The sequence below is a fragment of the Lissotriton vulgaris genome, chromosome 6 (genome assembly GCF_964263255.1).
Source record: "Lissotriton vulgaris chromosome 6, aLisVul1.2, whole genome shotgun sequence".
Classification (NCBI taxonomy): domain Eukaryota; kingdom Metazoa; phylum Chordata; class Amphibia; order Caudata; family Salamandridae; genus Lissotriton; species Lissotriton vulgaris.
Genome location: NC_141694.1, coordinates 167,337,454 through 167,349,194, shown reverse-complemented (window position 1 = coordinate 167,349,194; position 11,741 = coordinate 167,337,454).

The following is an 11,741-nucleotide window of genomic DNA, read 5'->3' as shown; positions in this document are numbered from 1 at the left end:
GTTGTATTTGCAGCTAAACTTTCTTTATATTTGTGTGCAGGCACACTTGCCTGTTTATGTGTGTGCAGGTGTGTAGTGCAAATAGTGACTGGTAATAGAAAGAGAGGAAATCAAAGATCTGAATAACATTTTCTTTATTCAAACCTCAAGCCCCTTGGAAATCAGGACATGGTTAGGAGTGTAGCTTTCACTGGTGCAGCTGGTGCAGTGGCACTGGGCTCAGAGGCAGTGGTGTACCTAGCCCTATGGGCGCCCGTGGTGGTCTCTGCGTTTGCCGCCAGTGGTGGCTGCAGTAAAGAACGAGTGGGGGGTGCTGGCGAGTAGTTTCTACTTTTGCTTCCCTCTCGCAGCAAATGCATTGAGGAGCGGGAGGCTGTTTTGCTGCCCCAAGACAGCAGTTTATAGCGGGGGGAAACTTGTGCTGCCCGGGCGGACCGCACTCCTCTAGCTACACCACTGCCCAGAAGCCCAAGGGACCTCTTTGAATGCTTTTTGTAATTTAATCAGCAGCCAAAGCGACAATTTCCTTCTTCACACATGACACACTGGCTACGGCACTGGACAAAGTAGCTGTAACCTCCGAGTTAGTTTCCACTTATGGGAAAAAAAAAATATATATATGCTATCTCACTCTGTGACATACTATTTAAAGTTGTCCTAATTCTGTTGTAGAACTTCTTTATGATCTATTCAATTAAGTGAAAGCGGAACAATAATAATAATCTGATTTATAATGTGCCTGGTTATGCCCAAAGCTGTGTCCCGTGCTAGGGAAAAACTCAGAAGCCTACAACCCAACAATCCTCACCTACTAATAGTCATGAAGCCTGAGAACTTCACCACCCTCTCTTACCCAAAATGACCTTGTTTCAGAGCGGATTGTTAAGGCACTGTTTTAACATCTTACAAAAGACTTTTTCTGACGGTTCCATCCTCAGCTGTGGAGGCAGAGAATTCCATTTCTTTGCTGCTAGGAAACCAAAAGAGCAGCCACCCATCCTGACTTTTTTCACCCGATTAACCACAGTCTTATTGCTACCCAATGACCTAAGACTGCGGCTCGTATGTTGGCATTTCACCAGTGCGGCCAAATAATGCAGGCCCCTGCCTCTAAAAATTCTAAGACAGAAGAAGTTCTTTCACTGAGTGGCGACCAATGCAAGGCGTCATGAGCTGGACCTGCAGGTGCACGTCTAGGTAAATTGAACACTAGGCATGCCGCCGCATTTTGAACCCTCTGCAATTTCTGCAGTCTCCCCTTAGTTGCCCCAAAGTAGAGGACGTTGCAGTAATCTAACTGCCCAGTCACCTATGCTTGCCCAGTGGTCCAATAAACGTTATTTAACAGCATAACAGAGCAGCCTATCTGAGGCTTCCACTAACCTGATTTTAGACCAATTCCCCATTTTTAGTCTGTTGAAGACAGATTTAGCTGTCTAAGAAAAGTTCTTTTAGTTTATAAAGAGAGTGGGAAACGCCCAGCCACCCAGCCATTGGCTATTATCAGATTCATTCACATATTGACATTGCTTATCCATTGGTTATTTGCCATTAACCCTCATGCTATGGAGTTTTTTTATTGCACTAATTAGCATAGGCCGACAACCATTTCATTGGTTCAGTACTAAGGGAGAATACACACTTTTCCCCCTATGGTTTGTGCAGCTGTTTGCCCTCTAGTGAAACAGAACAGGGCATCTGCCTGTCCAGAATTTAAAGGCTCGTACTGGAACTGGTGAAGAAAATTCTTATTGCTGTTTGCCTGTTGGTTCTGAAAGACTACACCGTGACTTGGGATTGCCTAGCAGAATGCTGCTCATTGGCTGCTGATTCAGGTCTGTCTGTGGGTGAGCATGCAAGAGAATAACGAGGTCTGAAGTTTCCTTGATGAAAAAATATCTCACGTTTTCGGAACAAGAAAAAAGAACCTCTAAATTAAGGAGCAATTACCTTGAACTTTATGCATGAACATCTTGCCTTTTCTTTTGTGGGCATTAGTGACATTGGATGTGTCCCACCTCTACTGTTCATCTTCCATCTCATTTCTTCTTCATTAAAATTGAAAAAAATTGTATTTAAGTTTTTAAAAATAAAATTGTTCCTCGTTTCCTGAAAATTATAGCTGCCACCATTATTACTGATCACACCAGGAGACCAAAAGTGTTCCAAAGATTGCAGCAAGCTCTGCTGGGGAAGGTGGTACAGCACAGAAGCTGCCAGTTACAGGAGAGATGTGTTTTCACACATGGAGTGCTTGTTAGCTTGCAAAGTATAATGCACGAGAAATGGGCATATTCTAATAGCTGCTGACAACTTGTTTTACGAAACACATATAACGTAGTGTAACATACCACTATTGTGTACAACAAACGTACAAAACGATAACACGCACAGATGGTGGAGTAATAGATTGACAGGACAATTCAGGATTCCAGAAAAAACACTATTCCACATTTATACAATTGCAGACTCATACTGACACTCTTTGGCATAGCTACTTAAACAACTAGTGCAACCACTGACTAAACAAGTAGTGCTAGTAAACGACCTTCAGCACCCAGAAAAGGACTGATGCCTTTCAGAAGAGTATCATTACAGCTGCGGCTGGAACCCAGTCCTGGTGAAAACAGTCAAACTGCTACCTAAACTGGTAAACACAGTTAAAAACTTCCTTAACTCCTGGATACTACAGTGATACTAACAGAGCTGTACGAGTATCCGAACAGCATAAAATAAAACAAAGCAAGCAGACCAGCCAATACAGTTAATTAGATCTGGAACGGTGGGGATCAAGCCGGATCATGAGTCTGGCAGCTATTTCTAGCCAGATCCGGCAGATCCAGGGAAACATGCCGAATATGTTCTGTTATCATTTTCCGACACCAGGATAGAATTCAGCAGTACTAGAAAAAGAAGAAGTGGGGGGGGGGGGTCTATGTGGGTTAGTTTAATGACCTTAATATCTCATAACCCAAAACATAACAAGAACAATAAACAAGAGATATAAGGTCTGAGAAGATGTATGATGTACTGCAACTAAGAACTAAGGAGGATCATGAAACACCAAGAAATTACATATGGCTGAAAACTCCCATCAGACCACCATTGTGGCGGAATATCATCACGTGGGATACGGATGGTGGATCCAAAACTCGCCCAACCCATCAAGTGATGGTGCAGAGATGGATTTTCGAGGTAGATCTCTAGCCACAGTGTATTTTAAGTAGGTGCTGATGGTGTGCACTGCTGTGTGAAAAGTGAGTGATAAAGGTAACGATAAAAATAACTACCAGAACAGAACTAGTTTCCTTCCTCTGTCTTCATAGCTTGGTAGACACTTAGGTGGGTGTCTACATCCTATATGTTACACTCGACCCTGGTAATCCTATCCTGGACAAGCATCTGTCTGTACATGCAATCTAATAGGAGGGTGTCGCTTTTGAGAGCAACTGGGTACAGTTAAAAAACCTTTGGAAGTTTGCAAAAGCTTAGCAATACACGGCAATTAACTCATTTTTGCGGCGGCTCCAGATTTCATGATCCTCCTTAGTTCTTAGTTGCAGTACATCACACATCTTCTCAGACCTTATATCTCTTGTTTATTGTTCTAGAATTCAGCAGTACCTGTACGTTGTCTACACTCTGTTCGAAGCAGCAACATGCAGGCATTGAGGGGGCTTCCTTATTTACACTTCCAGCTGTGCCCAAAACAAAGATATGATTTATAGAGCTATCAGCTATCCGGAGCCTAACATCTAGACATCAAAGCAAGAGAAGAAAACAAATCCACACAGCAAACTAACTTCACAAGTACTTAAGAGAAACCATGATTTGGAGGCAAGGTTTTTAACTTTAACGTATGGTCCCTATGTAAGGGATGTGCTCGCACCACAAGAATACAAGATGTAGCTGTCTGTATGACTGATTACTCAAACATTGATGTAAATGGCACCTATTTGTTTAATTTAATTATTTTATACCTCTACCGCTACTCATCCCAGTGTAGGGTGTCAGAGTGCTTCACATCACACACAGAGGCACAATAATTCATGCAATGTGTATATCAGTATACAGGAAATGTTACAATAGACAATGAGGGTTATAACATATAAGGTGTAGGAATAGCATAACATCCATACGTGTAGACCTTACATGGTAAGAGTGAGTGGTGGTGAAAAACAAAGTCAACATATAAAGCCTAATGCCGGGTTTGTGTGCACTAAGAAGACTTTATTACTTTCCAAAAGAACCCTTCCTTGCAATCTTAAAATAGCAACAGATTGAGAACAGAATAACAAAGATCTAAAATAATGGCTTAGAGTTTGCAGGCAGCTCCTTGATGCTATTAAACAGAGCACTGTGCTATATTAGTAGGCTTGCAACTTATGAACTGGAAGTAACAAAATGATCTCAGTGTCAAAAGCAGTAGCCCACTTACCTGTCTAAGAAAAACAAACCTGTGATCTACATGTTATATGAGGTGCTTTGCAGCAGGCACATTAACCTATTATGTTACCTTATTGGTCAAAACTGACTCCACCAAGGCTCAGAACTCTCCCAGAACCGTGTTAACCACTAGTGTTACCTTAGCTCTATTAATATCTCTTCAAAATTGTTGAACACGCAATGATCGCTGCAGCAGACGTCTTAACCCTGTTATATATTTAAAAATGCAGACGTTTTGGGAGCATTTAAGTAATTTTTAATATATCTACTTTCACATGTCTGTGTTGTTAATTTTGCAGCAGATCTACAAATAAATAATTATAGAATTTGACTGTGAGAGTTTTCCAAGCCCCATCCCCCCCGTGGATGCTACTCCTTTGCAGTGCCACACCTTAACCCCAATATATGGGTTCCCAGAGTGCATTATTTCAAATTCCTGCACTTCAGCTAATGAACTGTTTAAACTTAAGAGCCCCAAAACCACAATCGGTAATGTTAACATGATACTTAAGTCCAGGACAGCTTCTAAAACCAAGGCCACAAGGACATGTTACCTGGTATGGAAGATCAGGCCAGCCCATCCTCTACAGATGCATGTACACAAGCAGCAACTTGGGAAAATATTTTTGAGACCTTTTATATAGAATAATTCAGCCATATATTAACCCCTTCGCTGCTCATGACGAGCTCAGCTCGTCATGAGGCACGGTTGAGCTGTGCTTATGATGAGCTGAGCTCGTCATGAAAAATGGGGTTCATCCAGGATCAGCACAGGAGGGGAAAAGCCATAGCAGCCAAGGTGTTAAAAGCACAGGGCCAAAATAGGCTTTCTTCCAATAACATGACACATGACAGCAACCATATACTGCATGCCATTATTACCAAATATGACACATTACAGTACAGAAGACTATTTGCGTGTAAATGAGTGTCCACAAAGATGATTGATACCTTCTGCACAAATGAGCAACGTCATGGAGGGAAGGCTGCTAGTCCACTGTTTACTCTGACAATGCCACTCCAGACGGAGACCAGAGATATGTAAATCAGTCTTCGTCCTGCTCCAATAGGAGCAGTCCATCACATCTGATAGGGACCTGGCTTAGCAGTATTGGCTGGACTCTTTCTATAAGAGTAGAACTATGACTTATTTGCATATGTCTGGTCATTGTTTACAGTGACACAGTGGTTAAAACATGGCGGATTGGTATCTAGCACCAAGTGATTGCTAGTGAAAGATATTCATTCAAGCATTCCTATCATCAATGTGTTGCAGTTGATGCAATCTAGCACACTGGATTATTGCTAAAACCCATAAAAATATTGGTGTAGATGAAAATGTATAAAACATAATCAAATCAATGTACTCAGAAAAAAGACGCAGCGTAAAATATATTAATTTGAAATTAGACTGCTTAAATAGAAGCAAGCCAAAGACGATGCCTTGGTCCAATTCTATTTAGTCTGGACTTTCAACCTAGCAGTGCCTTTACAAAGATCGACACATTGTTGAAGGCTAGAAGAGACCAAGCTAACCTGATTTTTCTAAACAGATAATTTGTTCCTCATGTTCCCATTTGTTACAGTGTATCACAAAAGCCAAACATATTAAACTACTAGTGTGAAATTTCAGCTTAAAATGAAGAAAACCAAAAATAAAATGAGAGAAAACCAAAAGTAGGCAACAATTAACACAAGGGTGCCATAAGTGGTGATAACATTTAACAGATCTGGCAAACTTCAGGCAAGCCATGAGAGTGCCATAAGAGAAGTCCATGCAAGCAATCAATGCTAAAGAATTTCCCAAATCGTGAACCTACTGCATAAATAATTGGATAAAACTATTTGGCACAGTTATCAAACCAATAGTCCTAAGTGGCTGAGGTATACAACCTCACCCAATGCAGCGATTTAACCAAATGGCAATCCAACCCAAGAAAAAGTATTGAAAGATCAAAGGATACCTTTAACAATGCCTGCCAAGCAGAATCAGAAAGATACCTATTACTTCTTGACATAGATAAATTAATGCAAAATTCCAGCAGCACCTGTAAACAATCAAACCTAAAAGTAGAGGGAGAACTCTATAGAAAGTAATGGACAGTAAAATCTTAGAAACATGAACTGGATCTACTCTCCAAAGAAAGCTGCACAATATGTTATCAATTGCTGCATACTAAAAAAATCCAAAACCTTAGTAGAATATCTAACTTAAAGGAAAGATCACCACAACAAGGCCTGGAAGCAGAACTAAGCTAACCATTTCTTCTTTTTTTTATTATTATTATTTATTTGTTCACAGTAAGAAACATACACAGATATAAATATGAACACATAAATAAGAGCCAACATTCATTTGCAGGTGTTGACAAATTCATTAAAAATTATAAAAGAACCAGCTAGTCAAAACAGATCAGTTCCCTGCCCACAAAACCTGGCCCCTTAGCTTTCCGCATGCCATCAAATTTCCTGTGCAGTTCATACTTCATATACTATCAATCCTCATAGTAATCACGAAAAGAACCCCACATTTTTATACCCAATTTATTTTCTAATACCCCTAATAGGAAAAAGACCCCACTCCAAATTAAATAGACTATACATTTTGGCTCGCCATTGATGAAAAACAGGTGGTTTCTCCTGAAGCCAGTCAGTGGCAATACATAACCGTGCAACAGTCATAGAGAAAAAAATAAAGTGTCGATATTGATATACTGGGTCCGATGGCATATCCATAGGTATTTTCCCCAATCATATCATGGCAGGTGTGATATCTACCGGCAGTTTGATAACCAGTGACAAAAACTTTCCAATTTCAGCTATAAAGCGTTGAAGTTTAACACAGCTAAAAAAAAATGTATGCTATCTGCATCGTCCGCCCTACATGGAAAACATTTACCCTCATTCCCTGCCCCCCATTTTGCCATTCTGAAAGGGGCATAATATAGGTCATACAATGTCTTAAAAAATTGGGCTTTTAAATTTGCAGACATTAATGCCTCATTGGACAGCAGAAGCAAATCTTCTACAGCTATGTCTGAGTCATCTAATACAGTAGCCCACTTCAACCTTACATTGTCAAGATCGTCAATTTTCCCCATAAGCAATATTTGATATGACATTCCTATTTTAATCAGTTTTCTAACTCCTTCAACTGCTTTATTTTTTTGCAATGCCATCTTGCCTCAAAATAAGTAATCCCTTATTTGTAAAAATTAAAAAAATAAGTTCTGGGGAAAGAAAATTGTTCCTTTAACTCATCAAATGACTTAAGAGTACCATCATACATGTATATATCCCCCAAGCATCTCACCCCCTTGTTCTGCCACTTTATTGCCATATCATCAGAAAATATCCCTGGGAGATGCCTAGAGGATTTAAAAGGAGTATAATAAGATATTTTCCCAATTGCCATTGCTTTTGCAAACTATTTCCAGACCTTAAATGCGCTGATAAATACCTTGAAACGTGTCCGTTTATAATAACTACCATCTGGCTCAGTAAATAGGCATGGTTTTGCAACTGGTCCTAACAACATTTCAAAATAGAGCGGGCAGTAGCCATATCTGCCACTGTTTCACCCGTAATCAATACCCTCATCTTCAATAAAAAGCAAGTTACATAATATTAAAAAAATCAGGTACCGCCATACCCCCCCTAGTTAGAGGTAAAGTCATGTATTTCATCGCCCGTCTAGGTCTGCCTGGACTCCAAATAAATTTACCGCACATCGACTGTAAGGTCTGTATCCTATTTTTTGATACTTCTAAAGACATTGACCTAAACAGAAAAAGAACCTTTGGTAGTTCATTCATTTTTATGATATTTGACCGACCAATGATAGTAAAATGTAGTCGTTCCCACCTATCTAAAGAGCTCTTAATTTTAGCCATCAATAAACTCCAATTTCCATAGACTAATTCAATCATATTCGCCTTTAACTTTATCCCTAGGTAAGTAGCCTCTTTAACTTACCTCTCGTCCTGCCAAGCTAGGGTATCAAAGCACAAAATCTGCGTCTTGGATACATTAAGCTTTTATCCCGTTACTTTGCCGAATTCCTTCGCCAGTCGCTCAATCTCTTCAATAGCGGTAGCTGGGTTTGTTGTTGTCACAGCAATGTCGCCCGCGTACGCAAAAATGGAAAAAGAATAACCCAAAACTCGATAAGGTGGAATCAATCCGCTTCTAATCCATTGTTCAATAAAAGGGTTGATGTATAGGGCAAACAAAAGGGGATAGCACGGGCAGCCTTGGCGAGTTCCCCGAGTTATATTAAAAGAGTCTGAGAGTAATCCCATAACAAAGATCTTAGCCATAAGGGTTAAATAAAGAGACTGTAAGGCAACACTACATTTCTGCCCAAACCCCATTTTACCCATGAGTCTCCACATATACCCCAATTCACACGATCGAATGCTTTCTCAGCGTCTAGTAAGATAAGCGCTAAATCATTTTTCTTCACTGCCGCAATATCAAAAAGCGTGATTACCTTATTCAAATGATCTACAGTTCCTCTTTATGATATAAAACCGTATTGATGTTCTGAGACTAAAGACGCCATGGCTACTGCTAATCGGTTAGCCATGATCTTTGAGAATATTTTATTATTGGCATTTAATAAAGATATAGGACGATAAGATCCAACTGCTTGCCCTTCTTACAAAACACCGCTATCGTGGCATCTGACCATGATTTAAGGAGGAAGGCCCAGCTGAGCCATCTGCATGACAGCTAGCATCTCGTCTTTAATAGTATTATAAAACTGTATACCTCACAGGGTATTCTGTCGGGCCCTGCAGCCTTACCAAACGTAAGACTCTTTACTGCTGTTTCCAATTCCCGAACCGAAATTGGAGATTCAAATTCCTCTGCTAAAGTGGGATCTAATACCTTTAATCCCGCTTCAAACATATCTAACCAATCTGAGCCAGCATCTAACCCAGTTTGCTGTGCGTATAATTCAGAATAAAACTGCTGGAAAATCTTCAAAATCTGCTGGGGGTCGGTGTGCAATATCCCGCTAGCATCTCTCAATGCCTGAATATTTCTGGCAGACTCCTTCATCCGTAGTTGGACAGCCAGCTTTTTCCCAATTGTTTCACCATACTCATGTTTTTCCATTCTAGATGTTAAGTACTTTCTTGCATTCTCAGCACACCAAAACCCCAAGACATTAGCCCTGTCTTTTGCAACCTCAGTCTCTAAATGAGTTAAGTCAATCAGTCCTCTGGCTACTCCATTCGTTAATGAAATTTCAGACTGAGTTAAGCATCCATATAGCATAGCCAATTCTTGCTTAAATTTCTTTTGCTGCCAAAATGAGAAACTCATACATTCACCACGAAAGCCCGCCTTAAAGGTGTCCCAAATTACCCCAACTGCTGCAGTCCCTTTATTGTTCTGAAAAAAAAAATTAATCCACCTATCCATATGGACCTTAAACTCATTATTTAGCCCCAACTTTCGGTCATATGTTAAATTTAGACATTTAGGCCTATTAGGGCATCCTTGTAATTCAAATACAATAGGTGCGTGGTTGGATGTAATCCTGGGATAGACACTTATTGTAGCACCAACCAGTAATGATACTGGCGCAAATAAATAATCCAATCTAACCAGCTTCTTATGGGGATAGGAATAAAATGTAAACCCACTATCCTGCCCACTCAAATTTCACCACACATCCACTAGTCCTTGGTCAGTAACTAGATTGTGCAATGCCTTAAATACTGTTGGTTTTTGTCCCTTATACTTCTCAAACGCATCCTGTAATGCTCTATTCGACAAGTTTATGTTAAAGTCTCCACATACCACCACTGGCTGCGGCCAAGTAGCCAATTCCAAATGTATTTCATTCAAAGCTCCCGGATCGTCTAGACTAGCACCATATACTGTACAGAGCAGCAAGTTCCTCCCATCTAGACTACAATCTGCTACGGCCCACCGCCCACTTTTATCCATTAGTTTCCGCCCGGTGTTTATACAATTTCGTTTAGCAAGAATAGCAACCCCCCTTATCATACTAGATTGCCCTGATGCCACCACTAATGAATATCCCAATTCCTTTAACACCTCCTTTTTTGACCATGGAATATGTGTTTCTTGTACACAAAGTATATCCGGGCATATATATCTCAATTCAGCTGCCACCTTTTGTCTCTTCATAGGATTATTGAGACCAGATACGTTCAATGAACAGATTCTTAATCCTTTAGTCATCATTTTTTAATCTTAACTATCAAAAAGCAAACACATGCACATCTTTAGGTCCCTTATTCTTTCAAATCCAAGGTATATAATACGGGCTCTACTTTCAAACTGATTTTTACTACCATATTGTAGTTTTCGTGTTAGTTGCTGTGAACAGTTTTTTCCCTTTTTTTACACCCCCCTCGTGCAACCATCCCCTCTCTATACCGCCTATACCTGCCCCACCCCCACCCCCAGACACCCCTCCCCTTTAATGAGGCTTTAGGACTTATGGTCCTGTTGATGCGAGCTCGCCCCCAACCCCCTGCCTAGCCCTGTGGGACGTAATATCGTCTTACCATCCTACTGAAAACAAAAAATAATACTGTTTGAAAAAGAGGCGAATCAAGAAAAGGGGAAAGCCTTCCTTAACTATTAAATTGCCTACCAATAGTTACAAAAAGCACACATCTAGCATATTACATTACATTTTACCCAAAAACTCTTTAGCAGAGGCAGCAGTCGTAAAAAAATGGGTGCGCTTCCTAAACATTACTTTCACTTTGGCAAGAAACATCAAAAACGCCTGCGCACCCTTAATTTGAAACTGCGGGATTAGCTGTCTAAGCTGCCACCGTAATTCAACTGACTGCTTGCATAAATCAGGACGTACAAAAAATTCAAAATCAGGTCCACTTCATTTTTTATCTGGTCGTGCTTTTAGAAAAATTTCCTCACGAACAAGGAAGCAATTAAACGCAACTAGAATAGCTCTAGGCCTCTGATCACGTTGATTAGCTCTAATAGAAAAAGGGAATCGGTGTGCCCGCTCCACCTCCCTGTCCCAATCCCATTTTGTTGATTCCGGGAATGCCTTTTTTAAAAGCTCTACTATAAACCCTCGAGGATCTGACCCCTCCTTCTCTTCAGGAATCTGCAAAGATCTTAAATTATTTCTACGGGATCGGTTTTCTATATCAGCCAGTTTCCAGTTAATATCTTCTTTAATGACCAGATATGTTTCAATAGTTTTCTTCTGTTGGACAAGCTCGTCCTCTGAGGTTGATATACGCGCCTCCGCTTCGTTAGCTCTGGCCAAAAAC